The sequence below is a fragment of the Numenius arquata genome, chromosome 8 (genome assembly GCF_964106895.1).
Source record: "Numenius arquata chromosome 8, bNumArq3.hap1.1, whole genome shotgun sequence".
Taxonomy (NCBI): domain Eukaryota; kingdom Metazoa; phylum Chordata; class Aves; order Charadriiformes; family Scolopacidae; genus Numenius; species Numenius arquata.
The window spans coordinates 23,797,293-23,803,292 of NC_133583.1; positions in this window are offsets into that span (position 1 = coordinate 23,797,293).

Below are 6,000 nucleotides of genomic sequence, written 5' to 3' on the forward strand. Positions count from 1 at the left end.
ATCTTCTTGTTCGTGCTTCCAGAGTCAGGAAGCTCTGAATGAGGAATTTCCTTCCTACTTGTTTTGTTTTCGCAACGGCTCTGTGCCAGGCAAGACAAGTCTCGGGTGTGCCCCACAGTGCTCCCTGCTTGGGAATACCCTGAAAGACACATTTGCAGCTCTTTCATAGAAAACTGCTATCCAAGTTATTTTTATTATTAAGAATTATTGTTTTCTGCTGTCATTTTACCTGTTATACCTGGATTTTGACTTTGGTTCCTACCTGCTGTATACTGTCTTCCTGCCTCGTGGCAGGATGGAGTTCTTCCAAGAGCTGCGAAAAGCAGCAGTGATAAATCAGCGTGAGTCTGAGCCAGTGCTAAGAAGTACTTGAGGGACCTCAGAGTGAAGAATGAGCCTCTTCTCACCTCCAGAGGCTCTAATTGCACCTCACTGCTTGACCATAAAACGGCATAAAACTAAAGCAGAGCAGGCATGCAATGGCGTGTGAGTCAATGGTAGGACAAAAAGCTGTATTTGCTTCGTAAACCCTCTAGGTGAGAGATTCAGAATCATCGAATCACACAATACTTTGGGTTGGAAGGGACCTTAAAACCCAGTCCAGTCCCACCCCCTGCCCTGGGCAGGGACACCTCCCACCAGAGCAGGTTGCTCAAAGCCCCCTCCAACCTGGCCTTGGACCCCTCCAGGGATGGGGCAGCCACAGCTTCTCTGGGCAACCTGGGCCAGGGTCTCACCACCCTCACAGCAAAGAAGTTCTTCCCAAGATGTCATCTAAATCTCCCTTCTTTCTGTTTAAAACCAGTCCCCCTCATCCTATCACTCCACTCCCTGAAGGGAGCAGGTCCAGCCCCATGCCCACAGTCATGGGACAAGAACGTCCCCTCTGCAGGGCTCTCAGTCCACCAGAACACGACCAGCTGGGGAAGGTGTGAGGCAGAACAAGACCACATGAAGGTGCCCGTTCGGAGTCTGTAACACACCCAGAAGCCTCCAGCACAGCCTCTGGCCAGTCTGTGCTCATCTGTGTGCAATGGGTTCAATTTTGCATTTGAAAGTAGTGATGAATTCTGGATGTTCCTTTCTTGGTGTGCAGGAAAAAGCTGAGAGCAGAGCTGTGGCTGCTCACTCCTGCTTATTGCAGCACAGCACCCGTCTCCCTCATGCCAGCCCCTGTTTCCCCTGTGCATCACCCCGAGCACCAGCCCAGGGTGTGTGTTACCTGCACCCCACCGCAGGGATTTACCCCCCCCCACAGCGGGGCTAGGCCGCTCCGTGCCCTCCTGCCGCCTTCTCTATATGGAGAAAGGGGCAGGAATCGCCAGCTCTGCTCAGGAGAAATCCTGTGGGTTTGACACTCTTCCAAGCAAGGACAAGCCCCAAGTGGGAATCAGTAGGATGGAGAGCACAGATTTTTTTTTTGCCTCTTCTCCCTCTCTGAAAATACCCAGAACTCACTTTGTGCTTGGGAACCTTTTTAACAAATCTTTTTTACAAGTGAAATGCCCAGGTGAGTGGAAAGGTCACCCCAGGACAGAGGAGAGGTGGGCGAGTGTCACAGATGGAGTGATGCACTTCACTCACAGAGAGAAGCAGCAATACATTTATTGATATAAAACTAGGATTTAACACTTTGATCGAAAATGCGACAGTGTTTTAACAAGATTTGAGAAGGCAAGGCACACTTGGCTATTTACTGCCCAGAGGACAGGGTCAGACACGCTGTCAGGGAGACCCTCCCGTTGAGTCACAAGGTTCAGAAAGGACCCCCTTGCTTTCTAAACTCCTTCCCAGAGAGGAGTCTGGGTGAGGCTGGATCCAATCCTAATCCCAGACTTGGTCAACGGTTTACGTCTAAAGGATTATATATGCACAATCAACCCTTTATATTACTTAGCTAAAATTTCAAAGTTTAGCATGCTGTTAGTCACCGAGAATCTGTTGCGGCAAGGAATCTCTCAACCTTGAGGAGTGGAACCTTAGCAGGTGTCCCTGCTCAAGAGGAGACCCTGGTATCCAGCCCACTGCCATGCAGGAGAGCTCAAAGGGCTCTCGGGCTGTCCACTATTGATGGGGGTGAGACGAAATAGTCATATTTGCACAGCAACCACAGCACCAGCATTGCTCAAGTCAGCCCTTGGCTATTGTGTCAGAATCTGTCTCCCCCAAACCACCCTGAGCCAGGTGCAGCCATCACAACCAGATGCACCCATGAAGACCACCACAGGTGGGTATCATTTGAGCAGAGTTACAGGAGATAAAGGTCAGGCTGGTGGCTGGGGAGGGGGAACACATAGTCACAGAGAGGGACAGAGGGCTGAGCTCTCCCCAGGCACCCACAGGAGCAGGGTAATGCACCTCTTCCAAAGATTTCCAGCATGCTCCTTGGCCCCAGGGAGATTTGGACATCTCAGTCTCAGTGGGTGGGTGTTTTTCCTCCACAGAGAGATGAGAAGCTTAATCCAACTGTCCCCCACCATGACGGATCAGGAATATTTAAAAGGCACAGGCATCCTCTTTTCAACCTCTGCTAGGAGATTTTAAAATTAATTCGCTCTGTGCAAACACATGAAAAATAACCTTAGCTCTCTCCCTGTCTGTTAGTGCAGGGCTGTGGCACTCTGCAGGGAGGCAGCTGCCGGCACAGGGTAGCGTTTCCCTCCCAGGCTGGTGCTGGTGCTGTGAGAGCCTTGGGATGGCATGGAGCATCCTCGGGACTGGGGCTGCAAGGCTGGGTGCTGCAAAACCTCCAGGGCAGCTAAAACAAGGGCTTAAAAGAAAAGGGAGAAAATAACCCCACCTGAGTGTCATGAAATATTTTGCTACTGGAAAGAGAGGACACACCTTGCTAGTTATTTATTGAGGCTTTAGGTGCCATGGCACTCCAGCTGCCGGCATCTGACATCCCCTGTTACCAGTTCATGAAGCACAGACCAACTCTGAAAGGTTTTTGCTTTACTAGGCACAATTTTATTAAAGATTTATCAGCAGCAGCATGGCAGAAAGCTTTTCCTTGCGACCGCAGTGTATAGTGGCCTGTGCTCTAAAATAGAAAGGGCAGGTCAGGATTCACCCAAAATGCTCTTTTATGCCAAAGCAGCTATGTTGAGTTAAACAGAGCGATGCTGCTGCTGCGTACCCGTGCTGCTGCGTACCCATCTCATCTCCAGCCACGGCTTTCTTTTGCATTTGACATTAATAATGTCCCTATAAAGTGGACAAGGTGTCGCTATAATGAAAATTACCCCCTCCCCCAAACCCTACAGTTTTGTAGCTTCACCGAGCTGTTCTTTCAATCACATCAAAACTGTAGTGATGTCCATGCAGAAAAGCACCGGTCCCTTCTCCTGGCACCAGGCACAAGGCTTTACTGAACTGGCAGAGCGTTGGGCACCACACGCCTTCCCAGCAGAGACCCAAGCATGTCTTCCTGGTAATAAAGCCATTCTTCTCCCTCGCCCCCCGAAGAGCCACACGTCAGCAAGCAGGAAAGGGGGAGAGACTCTCGTTCCACCTCATCAGGCAGAGACACTCCACGGGAGGCCAAAGGATGACGAGGATTCCTCTTGCTGATCAACAGTCACCTCAACAAGAGATGACCCTCCATTGACACTGACAACCCACCTCCTGTTTAGCCGGGGACTGCACCGAGGGTCTGGGGCTCCTCTTGGTCCCCAGAGAAAAGTGGTCAGTGACAGCCAACATGGCTTCACTAAGGACAAATTTGGAGGCCCTCTTCAACGGGGTTACAGCATTGGTGGAGAAGGGAAGAACAACTGACATCATCTGCCTGGATTTGTGTAAAGCATTTGACGCTGTCCCAAATGGACATTCTTGTCTCTAAATTGGAGAGACGTGGATTTGACGGATGGATCACTCAGTGGATAAGGAATTGGCTGGATGGTCACACTCAAAGAGTTGTGGTCAATGGGTCAATGTCGAAGTGTAGACTAGTGATGAGTGGCATTCCTCAGGGGTTGGAATGGGATCAGTGCTGTTTAACGTCTTCATCAGTGATGTGGACAGTGGGATTGAGTGCACCCTCAGCAAGTTTGCTGATGACCAAGCTGTATGGTGCAGTTGGCACTCTGGAAGGAAGCAATGCCATCCAGAGGGACCCGGACAGGTTGAGAGGTGGGCATGTGTGAACCTCATGAAGTTCAACCAGGCCAAGTGTAAGGTCCTGCACATGGGTCGGGGCAAACCCAGGCAGAAATCGAGGCTGGGCAGAGAATGGCTGGAGAGCAGCCCTGAGGAGAAGGACTTGGGGATGTTGGTGGATGAGAAACTCAACACAAGCCAACAACTACCTGAAAGGAAACTGTAGAGAGGCGGGGGTTGGCCTCTTCTCCCAAGGGAATAATGATAGGACCAGAGGAAATGGTATGAAGCTGCGGCAAGGGAGGTTTAGATTAGCTATTACGAAGAATTACTTTACTGAAAGAGTGGTTAAGCACTGGAACAGCCTGCCCAGGGAGGTGGTGGAGTCACCATCCCTGGAGGTATTTAAGAAACGTGTAGACATGGCTCTTCAGGGCATGCTCTAGTGCCCGGGATTGTTGGTTTGTGGTGGGGTGTTGTGTGTGAGGTTGTGGGTGTGGGGTTTAGTTGGTGGGTGCGCTTTTTTTTTTTTTTTTTTTTTTTCTGGTGTGGGGGTTTTTTTTGTTGTTGTTGTTGGGGTTTTTTTTGGTTTTGTGTGGGTTTGTGTGTGTGGTTTTTTTGGTTTTGTTTTGTTTTTTTTAATGTGGTTGGACTCGATGATCTCAAAGGTCCCTTCCAACCACTAAGATTCTGTGATTCTGTGATTCTGTGAACGTGCACTGGCAGCTGAAAGGCCCAGAAAGCCCCCCCACAACCTGGGCTGCATCCCCAGCAGTGTCGCCAGCAGGGCGAGGGAGGGGATTCTACCCCTCTGCTCCGCTCTGGAGCTGCTCTGGGGGCTCTGGGGCTCCAGCTCTGGGGCCACCAACATCAGAAGGACATGGACCTGTTGGAGCAGGGCCAGAGGAGGCCACGGAGACGCTGCAAGGGCTGGAGCCCCTCTGCTGTGAGGACAGGCTGAGAGAGTTGGGGGGGTTCAGCCTGGAGAAGAGAAGGCTCCGGGGAGACCTTAGAGCCCCTTCCAGTCCCTAAAGGGGCTCCAGGAAAGCTGGGGAGGGACTCTGGATCAGGGAGGGGAGCCATAGGACAAGGGGGAACAGTTTTAAACTGAAAGAGGGGAGATTGAGAGGAGATCTGGGGAAGAACTTCTTTGCTGTGAGGGTGGTGAGAGCCTGGCCCAGGTTGCCTGGAGAAGCTGTGGCTGCCCCATCCCTGGAGGGGTTCAAGGCCAGGTTGGAGGGGGCTTTGAGCAACCTGGTCTGGTGGGAGGTGTCCCTGCCTTTAAGGTCCCTTCCAGACTAAACCATTCCGTGACTCTATGGAAGTGCTGCAGCAGGGGGTGCAATCCATGCTGTGGGTCAGTGATTGCTCCTGAAGCTTCTCCTGCTGCAGCAACATGTTGCTTTGGTAGGATCCTTACCATCACCAAGAGTAGAACCTGGGCGAGCAGATCCCCCTTCAACATTTACCCAAAAGAACAGGCTGGTGACAAATTTTTCTTCCATGAAGTTCCTTTTTGGGTGGTCAAAATAACCCTTAAAATCAATCTTGTGTCAAAGTCCATCCCTTTACACTAAGAAGGAGGCCTCCGTGCTAAGCCTTGACAGGCAATGAGTCACTGGATTACCAAAATGACACAAAATTAAAGCTTAACCAAAAGACACCCAGACCTTACACCGATGTTTAACTTCAGATCACTATACCACTCAAGCAGAAAAACTGCAAATTTTGAAAGCAGATGAAAACGTTAAAAATCTTGCCACAAATACCCCAACGAAAAATTTAACCATCACAGAACAGACACCAGGAGGGAGTCCGTCGGCCAACACCAGCCACGGGAGGGCAACATGGAAGGAAGCACAAAGCATTAACTACAAGAAAAACAGCATTTTTTTTCTT